A 19,116-nucleotide genomic window follows, 5' to 3' on the forward strand; every position below is an offset into this window, starting at 1 on the left:
AAATTATCTAGAGGAAGAGAAACTTTTTGCGAAATAATGGACTCTCACCCCCTTTCTATGGTTATTAAGTAGACACATATTCTGAAGCAAATTTTGAGCTAACTTATGGACTACTGAGAATGTGCAAGAGATGTCTATGCCTGAAATGCTATTACTAGTAGGGAGTGTGACAAGTTTATTATTTACTGAGTCATTGTAAGCAGACAGTGAAACAATTTAAATTGTGGAGGACTTCTCTAACAATGTGTTTATGATTTTGGAAAGCAATTTGAATTTTTAAAATCAAGGTATTATATAGATACCGAGATGGTTAATTTTATGTCACCTCAGCTTGACCTTGGTGCCCAAAAATGAGGTCAAAGATTATTCTGGGTGTTTCTGTAAGGGTGTTTTTGAATGAGATTAACATTTAAATCACTAGGCTTTCAGTAAGGCAAATTGCTCTCCATTGGATGGGTGGGCCTCATCCAATCAGTTGAAGACCTAAATAGAAAAAGGCTGACCTCCCCAGGCAAGAAGGAATGTTACCAGAAACTGCATCATTGGTTTTTCCTGGTTCTCCAGCTTAATGTCCTTTGGACTTGAACTGTGCTATCAACTCTTCCTGGGTCTCTAGCCTGCTGGTACTTTCTCAGTTTTGACTTGCCAGCCTCCATAATCATGAGTCAATTCATTAAAATAAATCTTTTCACACACACACACACACACACACACACACACACACACCCTGTTGGTTCTATTTCCATGGAGAATCCTATGATACAAACACACTTTCTCTTGATATTTTTATCTCATTCATATGACATTTTTTTTTTACAAGAATAAGCATTTTATGCTCAAAACATGCATTTTAGGTGTCTTCATTTCTGAGGCATTCTTTTTAGTTTGTCTAAAAAATTTTTTATGACACCATCTCTGAAAGAAGGCATTTTGTCTTCTGGTTGAATATGACACAAAAACTTGTAGCATAACAAATGATGACTTATACTTCTCCTTGGAGAAAAGACTGAAGTGTTTTTATGTGCCTTTTCAAAGGAAATAGTTTTGGCAAGATTCCTGTGAAACCAAACTAATATGGGCCAGAGACAGATCCACATGTTAGATCTAATATTTGTAACTCAGTTTGGCTGATCTTTATCTTTTGCAGTCAGAATTAAGCAAAACACTATTATATTTACAAATTCATGAATCTGCACTGCTGAGATCTATGTATTTTATTTTTATTTTTTCTTTCAACTGTACTGTTACTATTAATTTCTTTCTTTAAGAAATGCATTCTTGGGAGTTCCTGTTGTGGCTCAGCTGGTTAAGAACCCTACTAGTATCCATGAGGATGTGGGTTTGATTCCTGACCTCGCTCAGTGGGTTAAGGATCAAGCATTGCTGCAAGCTGTGGGGTAGAATGCAGACACAGCTTGGATCCTGTGTTGCTGTACTGTGGCATAGGCCAGCAGCTGCAGCTCCAATTTAATCCCTAGGCCAGGAACTTCCATATGTCTCAGGTGTGACCTTAAAAAGGAAAAAAAAAAAAAAAGAAATATATCTTTCCAACTCCCTGAACCCAGGATCCAGTTTCACCCCCTAGCAACCTGTACTAGCCCTGGGAATCCTGGCCTGCATACATAATCTTTGTATGGTAAGAGATGGCAAGTAGATATAATAGTGACAATTTTGAAACATATAGAAATATTAAATTTCTACGTCATGAACCAGGAAATAACAGTGTTGTAGGTCAATTATACTTCCAAAAAAAAAAAAACTGATGCAAAAAAAGAGATCAGATTTGTGGTTACAAGAGGTGGGAGTTGATGGTGAGGGAATTGGATGAAGGTAGCCAAAAGATACAAACTTCCCATTAAAGATAAATAATTACCAGGCATGTAATGTACAACATGATAAATATAATGAACACTGCTTTATTTTATACATGAAAGTTGTTAAGAGAGTAAATTCTAGGCGTTTTCTATACCATAAGAAAAAGTGTTTTATTTTTTCTTTGATTTTCTATCTGTATGAGAGAACGAATGTCCACTAATCTTATTGTGATAATCATCTCATGATGAGTGTAAGTCAAATAATTATAATTATATACTTCGAACTTTTTCAGGGCTATATGTCAATTATGTCTCACTAAAACTGGAGGTGAAGAAGGAAATGCTTTCTCCCTCATGTCCATCACTGACTTGTTTTTTAGATGTATTTATTTGTGTGGCTCTTGCATCCTTGAGACATGCCATTTATGGATTATGTCGATAATAGCAATAGTTTGAAAAAGATATTTGGCTCCAAGTTCAATTGAGTGAAAACATGAGAGCTATATCCCTTGACTATCTGGCAGTGTCTTTGGTAAACAGCCTTTTTGTCGACCATTTCTGTGATATTTATCATTCTTCTTCATCAGCTGGAAGTGTCACTGCTATTCTTCTAGCTTATAAGGGTGATCAAAACTGCTTAAAGTATCCTGTGCGTCTGATTCTTCTTAAAAGTCTACTGCCATCCAACTCTTCCATATTTAGGGCCTTCAAAAGATGACCTTACTTCTTCAATATTTTATCATGTCGCCATATCCCCTACTAGAGTATCAGAAAGCCAGGCTTTAAGCCTCAGTTTTCTCCTATCAGCCATCTCTCTAGGTACTGGAGCAAATTCCAAAGAAGCTGAAACTAAGTACATTTGTATGACACCACTCAATAGCCCATTAATAAATGCCCTTTTCCACCAAGGAAACAAACTCTCAAAACATGTTAGATGTGCTTAAACTCTCTGAGCTTTAGATAAATATGGCTGCTTATCCACTTAGGGAATAGCCCTTTAGCTTCCATTTTTTGAGTTTTAATCCTGGTGTTCTGGAGCCCAACATCTTTACTTCTGAAGCCCTTTTTCAAATAATAATCTACTTTGGGCTGCTGGATTCCTGTAGAGATGGAAAATTTCTTTCAAGCACCTTTATTCTCTACTGCCTTAGCCCATCTACAGATATTGATTACACAAGATCTTTGTTAACTTCAAATCATCACAGGGCCTTTCAAACTCTCAAAACACTCCTACCATTAAGTGAAATTCAAATGTCACCAGTTTTGTCAGTTCTCAGTCCCATTGCTTCCTATCACCGTATATTAATAAAATGGTTCAGCAAGATTTTGGTGGTATGGCAACCCGTCATGTTGATCCATACTTTATTTTCCTTCGATACTGTTGACTGTCACAAGGGATGTTGAGCAAGCTGTATACTGAGGCACACAGAGGCTAAGCAGCTAGCCCATGTACTATGTTAAGTCTTGGAATTGGCCCACCTCATCATGTTAGCCATATGCATGGTCCCAGACTAGTTCTTAGGTATACGTGAGGGGCAGAAAAAATAAGAATTGTACCCCACAAAGGCACAAAGAACAATGTGGTAAACCCATACTATAACACACACACACAATAATATGCTCCTTTACTTTGATGGCCAATGTTAAGACATTTTAAGACTTACTAGGAGATTGTTGATAATCAGACAGATGGTAATGCAATGAAGGATTTATAACCAAAGAAAAAAAACTGGAATGTAAAGGATACTCTTCATTTTTGTCATTTCTGATGATCAATTTTGTCATTTCTGATGGATCATTTACCAACGGTGTGTTCTGTCAACTTTTGAGAAAACTATAGACTGCCAATTAGTGGTTTAGAATATATACACAATGGAATACTACTCAGCCATAAAAAAGAATGACCTAATGCCATTTACAGCAACATGGATGAAACTAGAGACTCTCATACTGAGTGAAATGAGTCAGAAAGTCAAAGACAAATACCATATGATATCACTTATAACTGGAACCTAATATACAGCACAAGTGAACCTTTCCACAGGAAAGAAAATCATGGACTTGGAGAACAGACTTGTGGCCGCCCTGGGAGAGAGGGAGGGAGTGGGAGGGATCGGAGCTTGGGGTTATCGGATGTAACCTGGAATGGATTTACAATGAGATCCTGCTGAGTAGCATTGAGAACTATGTCTAGATACTTATATCACAACAGAACAAAGGGTGGAAAAAAAAATGTATACATGTAAGTGTAACTTGGTCCCCATGCTGTATAGGGGGAAAAAAATAAGAAAAATAAATAAATAAATAAATAAAAAGAATATTCTGGTTGTGGCTCAGCAGGTTAGGAACCCAACTAGTATCCATGAGGACATGGGTTCAATCAGTGGGTTAAGGATTTGGCGTTTCAGTAAGCTGTGGCGTAGGTCAAGGATGCGGCTTGGATCTGGCTTTGTTCTTGTTGTGGAGTAGGCTGGTGGCTATGGTTCTGATTTGACCCCTAGCCTGGGAACCTCCATATGCTGCAAATGCAGTGCTAGAAAGACAAAAAGAAAAGAAAATAAAAGAAAAGAATATTCCAATCACTTGTCCTTTTGGGGAAGTCAAATTATAATTGGTATATTTGTCAATATTTATTCATCAATTGAAATAAGCAAACAATGGAATAATTTGTTTTAAAATCCATTATTTAATGACACACTTCCTCTAGTATATCATAGATCTAAACAAATTAATTATTACCAGTTCAAGGTGTTCCAAATTTTTAAAAAATTGGTATTATTCAGTATTGATTATTTCACACCTAATGAATAATTTTGGTACTTTGACATAGTATTATATTACATGGCTTGTGCTGTTTTTTAAAGAATAAACTTTATGTTTTAAGGGAGTTTTAAGCTCACTAGAAAATTGACTGTTTCCATATAATCATCCCCATATATGCACAAGCTCCCCAACTATTGACATCCTCATCACAGTGGTACATATGTTATAACTGATGAACCTACACTGACACACCAATATCAGCTAAATGTCATGGTTTATATTAGGGTTCATTCAAGATGCTGTATATTTGATGGGTTTGGGCAAAAGTAAAATGACACATATCCATCATATACAGAATAGTTTCACTGCCCAAAGGTGGTCAAAGTGTGTGGCCATGAAGTTGTACATTTTACTTTCCAGTAGAAAAAACAGACCAATCACACCTTGCTTTCTGATGAGCTCCAGGAAAGTGACTACTTCTCTCTTGCCTGTATTTTATAGACTGATGTATTCTTTTCTTATTTAAAGTACACTTATGACAAGTTCTTGTCAACGAGGGTCACCTTCCATGCTCTTGGAAAATTTCAGGAAATCACTAGATGAATTTCCTGGTACTTAGCAGGACTTTGTAGCAAAAAAATTAGCCTTTGACAGAGTGCCTTTGTAGGTTTTGAAAAAATAATTGAGAATTTGACTTTCAGCAGATAGAAAAAACTTATTAGACAGTTTATTCCACATTTAAATCACCTGTTAAGCTTTTAAAACTGTAATGCCTAGGCTCTGCCCCACTGAAGTCTCTGATTATGTACATCTGAATTATAATTTAGATATATGGACTTCAAGAAATCTTAGAAAATAATATGGAAGCAGATGAACTAGGCCAACTTGACAGGATAGACTGCAGTTGCCATCTATTTGGGCAGCTTCTTTTCCTGCCCAGGGACTACTCCTTGTCTTGTTCAGTTATGACATGGATTGTATAAGAATAGAATCACCACTGACAAGTTTCATTGATAAAGTGACATCATGGAAGAAGCAGGGCCTTTGAAGTTGATTTGATCTGGATTTTAATCCTGGCTTGGCTATTTATTTGAGTCAGGTTCCTCCTTTATATAAAGCAAATACAAATACCTCTCCAGTTCCTATAATGATTAAACATTCATGTAGTAAGACTGACCCAATACCTGGCAAAGAGTTTGTGCTGAGTAAATATTTCTCTCATGCAATACCCCATCCCTGTACATGCCACACTCACAATAGGATACATGTGGTTGAACACAACTGAGAATGGTGGGGCTCACTACATAGATATACTAATTCAATTAGTCATATCTATAGCAACAGACTTGCATAGATTTATAAAGAGAAATTGGTTGTTTTATTTTAATTAAAATGGGTAGTCACTAGATTGGTATTAATAGATTATTCCTAAGCAAAAGAGCATGCTTTGTTTTTAAGATTCTCTCTTGGTAGCATCTGTTACTTGACTGCATTAACAAAATGCACATGTTTGTGGGTATAAAGGAAGATTGATGTTATGTGGAGAAAGGCCTTAACATTTTTCTTCTTAATATAGGTGGAGCATGTCCTGATGCAGACATTATTTTCCTTTACCCATATTCTTTTATTTTTTTGAACTTCATTCTATCTTGAACCAGGTTGTGAAGTTTTGCAAAATTTTGCATGTGAAAAAAAATGATTTTGAACTTGTCAATCCATCAGGCAGGATGACTGGAAAATATTTGAAAGAAGATACAAAATGTACTTACCAGGAAGCTGAAAATATAGAGCAGTGTTTTTTCTACTTGTCACTGAAAAAGAGCATGACAAATTCATTGTTATCCTGAATTCACAGTTGTCAGCTATTCTACATACAGTGGTCATATAAGCTCTATGGTTGTCACAAGCAGTAGAACTGGATGTATCTTCACAAAAATACCAAACACCATTGTACTACCAAAAAAGAAAAATGCCATTATTCCTAGTAAGACAAGGGATATCAAAAGGTCTTTGATTTGTTCACTAAGTGGTTGGACAACTTTGGCAATGAGGTTGAATGTATTGTTTCAATAGGTACTGGGGGCAAGTAGGTTTGTTTCTTGTAATTTTCACCCACTTTTCTAGCCAGTTTTTCTATAAATGTATGCAGCTGGTCATTAAAAAGATCATATTGAAGGGCATTTATCCATTATCAATGTAGAGGACAAAAAGTAAAATTTTCAGGGAGACTGCCATGTGCTAGGCATTGTGTGGACTGCACATGATCCTTGAACAACATGGGTTTGAACAACACAAGTTCACTTATATGCAAATTTTTTTCAGTTAATACAATGGGATTTTTTTTTTGAGATTTGCAACAATTTGAAAAAACTTGTAGGTAAACTACATAGCCTAGAAACATTGAAAAAAATTAAGAAAAAAGGATGTCAAGAATGCATAAAATATATGTAGATACTAGTCTATCTTATCATTTGCTACCATAAAATATACACAAATCTATTATAAAAAATTAAAATTTATCAACACTTAACCCACACAAATATTTATCAGACATGGTGCCAGAGAAATGTAGACAATGGAAAGACGCAGTCTTAAATAATAACTGTATAAAATTAACTGCAGTCCATACTGACCTACAGCAATAATTCTGTTGCCACCTCCTGTTGCTATTTGGTGAGCTCAAGAGTTGCGAGTATTTGTTTAAAATGCCCTGTGATGCTAATCATCTCTGAGGTGCAGTTCCTCTCCAGTAAATTGCATACTAAAGTAAAAAGCTATCTTTTGTAGTTCTTGCATATTTTGCATGGTGTTTAGCCCAAGATTGTAAACCTTGAATGACAGCAGGGACCCATACAAAGTGCCACTACTGATGCCGGAAGTGCCTCAGAGAAGAAAAGAAAACTCATGACATTAGAAGAAAAAGTTGAGTTGCTTGACATGTACTCCATTGAGTTCTGCAGCTGGGGGGTCCTGTCATTTCCAGAAATGAATCCAGTGTAAGGACCGTTATTAAAAAAAAGTAAATTTGTGAGGCCATCCTTGTAGCTATGCCCGCAGTCATGAAAACCTTGTGCTGTTTGCAAAATACCTTTTTATCTTGTATTGAAAATGCAGTTTTTTATGTGTGTGCAGGGTTGCTGTAAGAAAGACATTCCTGTAGTCTAATATGATTTGAGAAAAAGCAAAGTCATCACATGAAAACTGAAAGCAAAAGGAAGGTGAAGGATCCAAAGCTGGGGAATTTTTTTGCCAGCAAAGGATGGTCTGATAATTTTAGAGAGAGATTTGGCTTAAAAATTTTCTCTGAAGTTAAGACATTCCTAGCTAGTAAGGGGCTACCATTTCAAGTTCTTTTGATACTGAATAATGCTCCTGGCCACCCAGAACTTCATGAGTTAAGTTTGGAGGATAGGCTTATTTAGTGAGATGATAGCTAGTGGTATATACATTGCAGGAGAAAAGTGGTAGAAAAGGGCATTTTAGGCAAGGTGAGTAGCTGGCACAAGGCCACAGGGGCAAGACTAAGTATGGTTCTTTGGGGACCTGGTGGTTCAATATGGCTGGAATTTTGAGTGGAGGCAGTCATGACAAAAGACTATGTTCATAAGTCAGAAATGAACCAGTTCAGGAAGGTTCTAAATGCCACAAAGAAGACAATATTTTGCCCCCAAATTACGAAATAGCAGTCTAAAGGCAATGAACATACTTGCAGAGAAGTTTTGTAGCAGCATGCAAAATACATAGAATGGGAAGAATATTAGAATTCAATTAAATCCCTTTGGTTAAGAGCTGAAATACAGTTACTCAGCTTTTACTCCCCCAGAGTGATTCCTACCAATGTTGCAAGAGGAGGATGTTAAATTGCACAGAACAGATCATCACTATTTCTGTAACCAAGGACAAAAAATACAACTCTCAAAAGCAAGCAAGATTCATGACTGCCTCCAGGGACATTCTCATTAGATAAGGGCTGTACTATTACAGCATGCCATAGGACAGAAAGCTGCGCTGCACTTGTGGACTTGTGGTGGAAAGGCACTCCCAGCAGTTAGAGAACAGAGAATACCTTCAGCCATTTGATCCAGGAATGCAGTTCCAGATGCCACCAAGAAAAGCCTTCTGGTCCTCTGTGGGTACAGCCTCTGATTACTGCTTTTTACTTCAGAGATGTCTGCCATTATCTGAAGCTCACATATCTGCTTAAATTCAGACAAAATCAAGACATAAACAAGTCCATTAAATGGTAGAAAATTGCTTTCAATATGTTTAAGGCTCTGAGTTTTAGGAGTACCTGAAAAATGATAAAATGAGGCATGGAGCCATTTAGAAACCACCAATATGATACAAACCTTTTTATTTCAAACATTGTCTTGATGCTTATAGGCTGTGTTTTGGTAAAGAAGACATTTTGTCGGGGCCTAAGAGACAGACCTAGAGTATATGGGGGGGAAGGGTAGGGCAATAGACTTTATTTTAAAGTAATAAAAATATTTCTGAAAATTCAGACCTTCCCCTTTTAAAAAGCACTAAATTTTCTGTGGCTGGAGGTGTTTAGATTAGATGTATGTTAGTCTGAGAGCTGGCTTTAGTCTGCAAAGTTGTTTTTTTTTTTTTAATTTTAAACTATTTTGGTTTTATTGAGGCAAAGTGAACATACCCATGTAACTAATACTCAGCTCCAGAAATAAAATATTATGTGATGAAGACAAATGTGAAAAAATTGTAGTGATTTTTCTACAAAGTTAAATGTATCCAGCAAAAAGCCTGTTTTATCCTGTGATTATGCCTTTTTTTTTTTTTTGATACCCTTTCTACTAGTAAACGATATTTGTAGCTCTTAAGCTTTCTTGGTTGATGTTATTATTGTCTTTAACTTGACCAAATGTTATAAAGGCAACATTGACCTCCCTGGATCCTTCACAAAAGGATGTCTTTCATCAGCCATGAAACCTAGAGAGTAGATAACTACCTGTAAAAGATGATGGACAAGGCATTTATTTATTGGAAAGATGATGAATAGAACAACTTTAAAAGTTCTTTTTCCAGTCTAGAAATCAAACCAATTAAATACGATGTTATTTCAAAAGTTAAAGGATCTCTCTTTTTTCATTCTTCTTTGGCTCATTTGAAAAATTGCTCTTTTCTGTTTGTTTCTTCAAAAGTGAGTGGATCTAAAATACGTATTTGCTTTTTATTTTTAATTAACAAATGTGTTTTCTTCTTTTCACCAATTTAGCCTACTTCCCAATAGCTCAAGTGATGTTAGAGTCCTAAATGGTAAGTAGCTTATGATTTCACATAAAAAAAAAAACTATAGGCAAATTCATTAGAAAATTTGTAATTATTCTGGAATACACTATACTTCTTTTTTTTAATATTTTTTTTAATTTTCCCACTGTACAGCAGGGGGGTCAGGTTATCCTTACATGTATACATTACAATTACAGTTTTTCCCCCACCGTTTCTTCTGTTGCAACATGAGTATCTAGACATAGTTCTCAATGCTATTCAGCAGGATCTCCTTGTAAATCTATTCTAAGTTGTGTCTGATAAGCCCAAGCTCCCGATCCCTCCCACTCCCTCCCCCTCCCATCAGGCAGCCACAAGTCTCTTCTCCAAGTCCATGATTTTCTTTTCTGAGGAGATGTTCATTTGTGCTGGATATTAGATTCCAGCTATAAGTGATATCATATGGTATTTGTCTTTGTCTTTCTGGCTCATTTCACTCAGTATGAGATTCTCTAGTTCCATCCATGTTGCTGCAAATGGCATTATGTCCTTCTTTTTTATGGCTGAGTAGTATTCCATTGTGTATATATACCACTTCTTCTGAATCCAATCATCTGTCGATGGACATTTGGGTTGTTTCCATGTCCTGGCTATTGTGAATAGTGCTGCAATGAACATGCGGGTGCATGTGTCTCTTTTAAGTAGAGTTTTGTCCGGATAGATGCCCAAGAGTGGGATTGCGGGGTCATCTGGAAGTTCTATGTATAGATTTCTAAGGTGTCTCCAAACTGTTCTCCATAGTGGCTGTACCAGTTTACATTCCCACCAGCAGTGCAGGAGGGTTCCCTTTTCTCCACAGCCCCTCCAGCACTTGTTATTTGTGGATTTATTAATGATGGCCATTCTGACTGGTGTGAGGTGGTATCTCATGGTAGTTTTGACTTGCATTTCTCTTATAATCAGCGATGTTGAGCATTTTTTCATGTGTTTGTTGGCCTATAATACACTATACTTCTAAAATTAATATAGCAAATATAATAATTGTATGAGAAATGCATATAATAGTTTTATGCTTCTAAGTTATTTTAGAGCTATAAAGGATTTTTAAATAGCATTAAATATTTTCATGTGATTTTTTTTCCTGAAAATACCACTAATAACAATAAACTGGAGTTCGCGTCGTGGCTCAGCGTTTAACAGATCCGACTAGGAACCTTGAGGTTGTGGGTTCGATCCCTGGCCTTGCTCAGTGGGTTAAGGATCTGGTGTTGCTATGAGCTGTGGTGTGGGTTGCAGACATGGCTCGGATCCCACGTTGTTGTGGCTATGGTAGTATAGGCTGGCAGCTACAGCTCCGATTCGACCCCTAGCCTGGGAACCTCCATGTGCCGTGGGTGCGGCCCTAGAAAAGACCAACCCACCCCCCCAAAAAAAAACCCCAAATACTCCTTTGCCATGATTTCAACTTGTTCAGAAATTTTACAATACAAGAAAAGATCATTGCAAATTGATTGCTGCTCCCGGAAAAGCATCTCAAAACCACATTGCTGATGACATGTTTGCTATATTATCTTTGCTTGCAGAAAGATAGAAGTTTAGAGAATGATGGTTAAGCAGAGCTGACTGTGTTTCCAATCAAAAACTCTGGCTGACATGCTTTATCTGGCAGCCTTGAATAATGGCCTCATTTTTTAAAAACTCAGTTATTATGTGTCTACTAAAGTCCAGGAATATAGTTGTGTCCCCTTTGCCAGTTTGCTGAAGATAAAAAGAAAAACCTACCAATATAAGTCTAGATAATAGATATATAACTTATGAATCTATTATTTCTCTTGATGGTGAAATAGATCAGAATGAAGCATCCAGGAAAGGAGGATATTGGACATATGGTAAGTGGTTTAAACAGATAAGCCACAATTTTGTACCATGTGCAACTACAGCCTCTGAAATGTTATTTGAAGACTAAAATTACTGAAAAATTAAAGAAAAATGGTATTTCATTTAACAATTATTGTTATAATTATGAAAATTTACCTAGTAACTTTATTGACATGCAGTCTTTGAAATTACTCCCCACTCCCAAAATACAACATAATTTTAACTTTATATAAGTAGGGTAATTCAAATTGAAATAAGATGTCTTTCTCATAGTTACTAAATCATTCAAAATTAAATATTTAAAAATTCTTCAATGCTGGAGAATATGTATAAAACTACAGCAATTATATATTGTAAATTATGTTGTAGATTGGCACAAATATTTTTTAAAGATTATCGAGAAATGTCTTTAATGAGTCATATATTGTTCATATACTTTGAAACATTAATGGACCATTTGTTCCTAGGAATTTACTTTGAAAAACTAATTCTTTGGGAAAAAACTATATAAATTTAGATACTCACTGCAAACTTTTTTTTTTTTTTACATGAGATCATTGCTAATGTTGTGAAGTAGGGAGATACCAAGGAAGTTATAGAATATCAGTTCAATGGAATATAATCTCATCATAAATATTGGTTATAAAAATAATTTAGCAACTTTCTAGAATGAATTTTAAAAGTAAGAAGAAAAATCCACAAAAATTGTGATGAAGATATTAGAGTTTCTAAGGTAGCCAGATTGTGAGGGACCAGATTAAAAGAAGGTGGAAAATTAAGATGTACCCAACTTTCTGCAAAGTTGAAAAAAAAATTTTTTTGCTTGTTGTCAACAAAATCAGGAGTCCAAAAGGCCAAGAGGCTTGCAGAGTAGATGCTGGCAAAGAAGCCAGTAGACTCAAGGCAATCTCTTTAGGCTGAGAAGATAAAATTTGAGTTTGAGACTGCCAAAGTGCTTAGATTTGAGCATTTAAGATCTCAGGTGAGAAGAAAGTGCAAATAAGTCACCCTGACACTGGGCACATTTAACACCCAAAACTGCGATTTCAGCTGCACATGATAAAAAAAATAAAACTAAGAAATTAAGCAGAAAGTACTGTGAAGCAGAGCAGAATTTTCGGCAGTTTTCTGGTGCTGAGAAAAGAAACCAAGTTTAGAAATCACCATGAATCAAAACTTTAAAATATAAGTCAGGCTGTCAGTTGGAACTCCAGGAACATGGGCAAAAAGAGGAAGTTGGAGCTTAATAGAGACTGAACACCAGCCTAGTTGAGTTCTGTCCATGATTACATTGAGGCAATTTGCCTTCTGTTGCCTATAAAGTGTATACTACCTCTAAAGGGAGATAATGTCCCTGAACCCACAGATTTTCAGAGGTAACATCTGGTAGTAAAAAAAAAATATTTTTTGAGGAGTTCCTATTGTGGCACAGCAGAAATGAATCCAACTAGTATCCATAAGGATGCAGGTTCTATCCCTGGCCTTGCTCAGTGGGTTAAGGGTCTGGTGTTGCCATGAACTGTGTTGTAGGTCATAGACGGAGCTTGGATCTGGCATTGCTCTGGCTGCAGCTGTGGCTGGCAGCTGCAGCTTTAATTCAACCCCTGGCCTGGGAACTTCCATATGCTGTAGGTACAGCCCTAAAAAAGAAAAAAAAAAAGTTTTTGAAATAGTACCATATTAACTACAACTAGACTGTTAAACATTATGGATGTATATGGAAATATTTTGAGAACCAACCAAAAAATGACAAAAAAAATGTATAACTGAAATACCAATTGAGAAATTAAAATGGAACCCTAAAACTATGCAAATAATGGAGAAGAAGTAAAAAAGAAAAAGAGGAATAGGAACCAAAAAAACACAGACTGAGGAGCAGATTCAAACAGCAAGTGAATAATAAAAATTCAAGTCTAGGAGTTCCCGTCGTGGCGCAGTGGTTAATGAATCCGACTAGGAACCATGAGGTTGCGGGTTCGATCCCTGCCCTTGCTCAGTGGGTTAACGATCCGGCATTGCCGTGAGCTGTGGTGTAGGTTGCAGACGCGGCTCTGATCCTGCGTTGCTGTGGCTCTGGCGTAGGCCAGTGGCTACAGCTCCGATTGGACCCCTAGCCTGGGAACCTCCATATGCCGCGGGAGCGGCCCAAGAAATAGCAACAATAACAACAACAACAACAACAACAAAAATTCAAGTCTAAATTCAACTTGAAATTATCACACATATTAATAATTGTATTAAAGTTTAATGTAGTAAACACTCTAATTAAAAGAGATTGTCAGATTGAAAAATGCAAGGCTAAATTATTGTTGTCCTAAGGGATATACTTTAAGTATGAAGAAAGAGGGGAGTTGAAAATAGTGTTTTGTTAAGGGCACGACATTGTCTCCATGAAGGTTCAATCCCTTTGTTCACTCAGTGGGTTAAGAATCCGGTGTTGCTGCAAACTGCAGCATAGATCATAGATGAGGCTCGGATCTGGTGTTGTCATGGCTGTGGCGTAGGCCAGCAGCTGTTATCTCTCATTCAACTGACGCTTACAGGAGATAATTAATATAGTCTACACATTATGCATTATAAATGGTAAATCCTATTACTTCTTTGGTTAGATTAAAAATTAGATTTAAACCAGAAGGTTTTAAGCCACAGGTTAAAAAATTTATTATGTCTTGAAAACACTTTAGATGTAATATGTGGTAGACAATGGAAAGTCACTGAAGAATTTTATCCAGAAGAGCACCATGATACACTTTGCATTTTAAAAAGATCATTCTGCTTGTAGTATAGAGGGTGAATTGGAGGGCACAATAAGGAAAACAGTTATAAGACTATTTCAGTGGCCCATGAGAGAAATAATAAAGGCTTGAACCAAGTCAACCACAGAAACAGAGGGAAATGGATAAGTATGAGATTACAAAAAGCTGGAAGTAATGGGACATGGTTACCAATATAACATTGCAGTGTGGGAAAAGAAGGAATCAAGAATGACATCCTGCCTCCAGAAGGATGATGACTTCATCAGAATAGCAAACCCAAGAGGAATGGTAGGTAGGAAGGTAGGTGGTAGGAAGGGAGGACTAGATTTATAAGATAAGGTTGGTTTGGAAGAAGCAGAGTTTCAGTTGCCTTTAGGATATAAAAGCACAGAGGTTATCACACAATTGGTTATGTTGGCTTCAACTTGGAGTTCAGGACATTTGTGAGTTTCCTACATATAATACATAAATAAAGTTATGAGACCATAGGTGACCACTTATAGAGATTAGATAGAATGATGAGAAGAGAGCCAAGGATTAAACTCTGGAAAACAAAAAAATATAAAAGATTGGTAGAAGAAAAATAACTTAAAAGGAAGATTTAGAAAACACATCCATGTAGTACAAGGGAAATCAGGAGATACTTACATTCTTACATGCCAAGGATGCCAAGGTGAAAGTGTATCAAGAAGGAAGTGGTTAATTCTACCAAATGTTGCAGGTCAGTAAAGTAAGATTAGCAGAGAAGAAATACTGTATGATTTGGTAATCATTATGTTGTTTGTGATGTTTATAGCAGAGTTTCATTGCAATGAATATTGTAATCAGATTATAGAAGGTTGAAGTATAAATGAAACACTGTAGTAGACTTTTTTTTCCCCTAAAGTAAGCACAGCAATATTTCTGATCTGAGATCTTCCTCCAGAATTTTTTCACCTCCTATCAGTGGTGTAGTCTATTTTTTCTTCCCTTGAACAAGAGTAGGTCATTGTGACTGTCTCAGTGAAAAGAATATAGCAGTATGACTTCCAAGCTTAGTTTATAAAAGAAATAAAGATTTTGCCTCCCTCCCATCCCCCACCTCTCTCTTTCATTGTTGGTTCTTGAAACTTAACAGTCATGTTATGAGGAAGCCTCGGACTCATGGAGAGTCTACATACATATAGGTATTCTGGCTGAAAGGCCCGGCTAAGTTCTTAGTGCTAACATCAGCACTAATTTCTGGAGTAAACAATTATCTTGGGTTTTGATTTTTCTTTTTAAGGCCTCACCCATGGCATATGCAAGCTCCCAGGCTAGGAGTTGAACTGGAGCTGCAGCTGAGGGCTACACCATAGCCACAGCAATGCCAGATCCGAGCCACATCTGTTACCCACTCCTTGTGGCAATGCTGGATCCTTAACCCACTGAGTGAGACCAGGCATTGAACCTGCATCCTCATGGATACTATCTGGGTTCTTAACTCATTGATCCACAATGGGGACTCCTGGAGTAAATAGTTCTTTCCAAGATTTTAGTCCTTAGCTTTCAAGCTGCTCCAGGTGAAACATCTGAAGCAGAGATGAGCTATCTCTATCAAATCATTCTCAAATGGCAGACTGAATATGCTGGATGTATTAGGTCATTAAGTTTTTGATGATATTTTACATAGCCACAGTGAATAGTACAGATGCAAAGGAAAAGAAAATATAAATGTAAAATTATTGTTTGGAAGTCCTTAGCAATAAAGAATTACTAAGAAAAAGAAATTAATAACCAGATGAGGATAGAAGTTCAAGAGTGTTTGGGAGTTTTTAATTTTGTTATTAAAAATAGGGTCATCATAAAATGAACTGATAGAGTGGGTAGGAGGATATAGAACTCACCTCCCCTCATGAATGCATCAAAAATACATCTAATTTATATTGCAACAGAATAAAGGGAGGGGAAAAATGTGTACATGTAAGTGTAACTTGGTCCCCACGCTGTACAGCGGAAAAAAATAAAAAAATAAAGACACATAAAAAAATACATCTATACATGGAACGATTTTCACTGAAAACTAAATAGAGCCTAGCAGAAAAACTCCTAAACCAAGTCTGTAAGAAAAGGAAGATAAGTGATCAAGTTGGGACCTGTGTCCCTGAGAAGGGCTCAGAGGAAAAGGGAAATTACACAGATAGAGACCCCTCATGGGGAGTGATCAGTTTGAGGCACATATTGGACATCCCAGCCTGAAGTTTCAACACATGGAAGATCAGCCCGCCTTCTCTGGTTGGAGGGCTGGTGGAGCCAACAAGAGGGCTGTGGGAAACTCAGACCCCACTCATGAGGAACATGTAAATACTTGCTTGCTCCCAAAGAGGATGAAGAGGGTGAACTGAAATTACAACCACACAGGTGGCTGACGTTTCTATGACCACCATTGCACATAACCCAATGTAAGCTAACAGCACCAATTGTCTCAAGTGTTAGCCCTGTACAGGAGCAAGAGCTGTCATGACCCAAGGAAAAATCAGCCACTGTGAGACAATGAGGCAGCTCAAACCCTAAGTGGCATCAGGGAGAGGATAGCCATTATTAGTGATTAAACAGGCAATGCATCAGAGGCAGTCCGGATTTGTGATGGTGACCAGACCACCACAGCATGCACCTCAGCCCTTGTTGAATAGTCATACCTGCCCCTTTTATTCTGGCACTTTTCCTCTCTGGGCTGAGGAGCTGGCACTGGGAGGAAGAAGAACATATACTTAAAGGGAACAGAGTCAGCTCAGAGCCAAACTCAAGGTTTGTGTCCCAGCAATTTGGGACCTGACTTTGCCTTAAATAGGGCAGTGATGGTCATTTAGCAAAGGGAAAGCCCTGCCTCACACCTGGCTATAGCCCTAGCCCCTCATTCTGAGCCTCACTTCTCCCAGGTAGTAGCAGCCCATCCACCATTAAGAAAAATGTGACTTTTGTTCATATCTAATCCAGCTCTCCCATCAAATCCACTGAGTACATGAAGACGGTTTAGGGATGCTCCCATATAAGGACCACTTTGTCAATAGCTACAGATGTAGCTGTTTTACTTAGTTTCATAGAGATAGATAAAGTTAAGCAAGATGAGAAGATAGAGGACTTTGACTCAAGTGAAAAAAAGCAAGAGAACTCCCCTGAAAAAACAGCTAATGAAACAGAAATAGATAACTTACCAGGTAAAGAATCCAAGGCATTATTAATAAGAATACTTAATTAGCAAAAAGGATAGATAAACACAGTGAGAATTTTAACAAGGAACTGGAAAATGTAAAAAAGAACCAGTCAGAACTGAAGGATACATTACTGAAATAAAAAACACACTAGAAGGAATGAACTGCAGACTAGGTGATAGAGAAGAAAGCACAAGTGATCTAAAAGACAGAATAATGGAAATCATGCAATCAGACAGCAAAAAGAAAAAAAAAGTGAAAACAGTTTAAGGGATCTTTGGGATAACATCAAGCATACAAAAAATCACATTATAAAGGTCCCCAGAAGGAGGAGAGAGAGAGAGAGAAGGAGGTCAAAAATGTATTTAATTAAATTATGCATAAAAATGTCCCAAGCCTTAAGAAGGAAACACATCCATGAAACACAGAGGGTCCGAAACATGATGAACCCAAATATACCCACACTAAAACATATATATATGATAAAATAGCAAAAGTTAAAATGAAGGAGAGAATTCTAGTGGGAGCAAGAGAAAAGCAAAGAGTCATATACAAAGGAAGCTCCATAAGGCTATCAGATGATTTTTCTGCAGAAACTTTGCATGCCAGAAGAGATGATAAATTTAAAGTGGCAAAACCTTCAACCTAGAATACTCTACCCAGCTAGATTATTATTTAGAATTGAAGGAGAGATAAGAAAAATTTCAAATAAGCCAAAACTAAAAGTTCATCAATACTAAACAAATCCTAAAAGATATATTAAAGGGTATTCTCTAGTGGATCCTTAATGGAAAAGAAAAGGTTATAACAAGAAGTAACTATAGGAAAGGAAAATCTTGCTAGTAAAGACAAATGTGTATTAAAGACTAAGGATTAACTATTTAAACTACTACAAAGATTAAAAGAAAAAAATGTAAAATCCACTATAACTACAATAATCCATGAACAGATAAACATGAAGATGTAAAATATGACATCAAAAACATAAAGTGTGGGAGAAGGGAGTAAAAAAATGTAGATCTTTTAGAATGTATTTGAACTTAAAGGACTACCTTTTATAACAAATAGATATAGTTATAGGTGAACATAAATGAACCCCACGGTAACCACAAATTAAAAATCTATAATAGATGCACAAAAACAAGAGGGAAAGGAACACAAGCATACCACTAAAGAAAATCATCAAATCATCAGGGAAGAACTAGGGGAAGTACTGAAAATTTTCTGAGTGTTTGACATTCAACTTAAGCATTGTTTATACATAGGTTACTATTCACTTGCATTTGTATAGATAAGAGAGGGTTGAATCACACTTCGTTTCAGTTTCCATAACTTATACTCAAAGGAAATTTTAATTGTGACTCAATAATTAATCACATTTTAGGCAGTAGGTCTAAATCCCAGAATGAGTGAGAAGTGGACGAGAAAGTCTTTGTATTGCCATGATATTTAATGGTGGAAACCCTGAATATAAACTTGCATTTTTCATGACAATTAGTTGATGTT

At 36.7% G+C, this 19,116-nt stretch overlaps 1 protein-coding gene across 1 annotated transcript in view; it reads right to left on the reverse strand.

Moving 5' to 3' along the window:
* Positions 1-4,480: 4,480 nt before the first annotated feature.
* The window catches only part of LOC146402866 (uncharacterized), an 805,401-nt gene continuing 790,765 nt past the window's right edge, over positions 4,481-19,116 (reverse strand). The window contains exons 10-11 of the mRNA XM_084965716.1: positions 8,644-8,773; positions 4,481-6,388 (exon numbers count right to left, since the gene is read on the reverse strand). The gene's annotated coding sequence lies outside the window, so the exon portion shown is untranslated. The remainder of the gene's footprint in view (positions 6,389-8,643; positions 8,774-19,116) is intronic.

This window comes from Sus scrofa, chromosome 6 (genome assembly GCF_054392235.1).
Source record: "Sus scrofa isolate SSC_HxYL_T2T_F1_AM1 chromosome 6, Sscrofa_HxYL_maternal_Yorkshire_Landrace_v2.0, whole genome shotgun sequence".
NCBI lineage: Eukaryota > Metazoa > Chordata > Mammalia > Artiodactyla > Suidae > Sus > Sus scrofa.